The sequence below is a fragment of the Leptonychotes weddellii genome, chromosome 1, assembly GCF_054177405.1.
Source record: "Leptonychotes weddellii isolate Sample4059 chromosome 1, ASM5417740v2, whole genome shotgun sequence".
Classification (NCBI taxonomy): domain Eukaryota; kingdom Metazoa; phylum Chordata; class Mammalia; order Carnivora; family Phocidae; genus Leptonychotes; species Leptonychotes weddellii.
Window position 1 is genome coordinate 128,573,118 of NC_138369.1, and position 2,044 is coordinate 128,575,161.

The window sequence follows — 2,044 nt, forward strand, 5'->3', positions numbered from 1 at the left end:
GGGGTTTGAACTCACAACCCTGAGATCAGGACCTGAGCTGAGATCAAGAGTCAGATGCTCAACAGGCTTAGCCACCCAAGCCACCCAGGAGGCCCAAAATGTGCTGCCTTGCTAAATATAAATTATATAAAATAAATAAAAGGATTTAATATATTTTTATAACACCTGAAATGTGTATGTCACATTTATTTCTGGTGCTTAAAGCTGCGGTGATGGTAAGATTTCCTGCGGTACAAAGGAAAACAGGGATGGGCCTGGGCAGGCCTGAGGACACAGTGAATGGCTACCGGGGAAGAACACACCTCAGAGGAGAGAGAGGGCAGGAGGGCCAGAGAGATAGGAGGAAAATCAGCAGGTGTGGTACCTCGGAGGCTAAGAGTGAGACTGTTCTAAGAAGGAGGAGTAAGCAAATGCCGAATTCTACTGAAAATTCAGTTGAGACAAAAACTGATAAACATCTATAGGAATTAGCAACTTTGAGGTCTTCGATGACCCCAGTAACAGCAGACTGGGTGCAATGTGAGCAGAATTCCAAATGGAGTGGTTCTGAAGTGAGTAGGAGGGGAGAAAAACGGAGGTGGTTGTATGGACAACAATGTAGGGAGGTTTCGTTCTGAGAGGAGGTGGGGAGTGATTAGTGTGTAGCTCTGGTGGGAAGGGGAGCGCACCTGGGCACATTGAAGTGCCAGTGGAGAGGGTCCCGTTGAGAAGGAACGTTGTGCTCTCCACACATAGGCAAAAGAAGGGATAGATCTTGAGCAGGAGGAGAGCTGGCTTTTCTGTCGTGGGAGGGGACAGGATGAGTCAAGCAACACGGCCATATCTGTGCGTGGAGTGGCTCCAGGTCAATGGAGTTCTTGCCCGATGGCTCCAGTTTTCAGGTTCTCAGTTGAGAGTGAGCAGGGAGGGCGGCTGCCCAAGATTTGGGTAGAGAGAAACGTAGTAGGGACATGTCATCATCTCTTCGGATTCCCTTGGCTTTACCTGCCTCTTACTCCAGCCACTGTGGCAGCAACCGGTTCAGCCTGGGCTCCCAGCTGCTCCGTGTGGCTGCCACCACGTCGCACCTGGCCACCAGCCTGTGCCCGGGGGCCGGTCTGCGGTGTGATCTGACCCTACTTACAAGCTCAGAAGTGAGCCTATGACTGTCTCACGGCTGCTGGCGGAAGCCCCGAGACTGCTGGGTCGTTATTCCTGGTACAGCAGGCAGTGGGAGGGTCAGTTCCGTGTAAGTTCTCCGGGCAACGGAGAGGAGCCAAGAGAGCTGCCATACTTCGTACTTGTTCTCGTACATCTATGAGAATCTCCTCGGGAGACATTGTGAAGGGGCTGAGATCCTGTGTGAGCAACTGACCTGGGTAAGTGCTAATGTAACCCCATTTGCACACACACACACACACCCCCGCCCCCCCGGCTGATAAGGCCTGGAGCCTTCAGGTTACACTTCCGAATGTCGATACATAGTTTATGGTGAAGTGACAAGAATAGAGTTCTAGAATCAGATAGATATGGATTCAAATTTACCTTCTAGCTGTGAAGCCCTAACTTCTCGGAGTATTTCCTCAACTGTGAAACAGACAATAAACCCTCACAGAATTGCTGAGAAGGTGCAGTGATACCGCATATGTATGGCAGGGTCAGTTTTTGAGATAGGAACCAATATTTTATTCTGTCCTTGCATTATTTGGTCACATGTAGTCATCGAGGCTATTTGACATTCATTTCTTTTTTTTTTTTTTAAGATTTTATTTATCTATTTGACGGAGAGAGACACAGCGAGAGAGGGAACACAAGCAGGGGGAGTGGGAGAGGGAGAAGCAGGCTTTCCGCTGAGCAGGGAGCCCGATGCGGGGCTCGATTCCAGGACCCTGGGATCATGACCTGAGCCGAAGGCAGACGCTTAACCATCTGAGCCACCTAGGCACCACTTGACATTCATTTCTTCAGGAAATTTCACCTAAGAAATAACAGAGGAAAAAGAAGTTAGGGGGCGCCTGGGTGGCTCAGTTGGTTAAGCGACTGCCTTCGGCTCACGTCATGATCC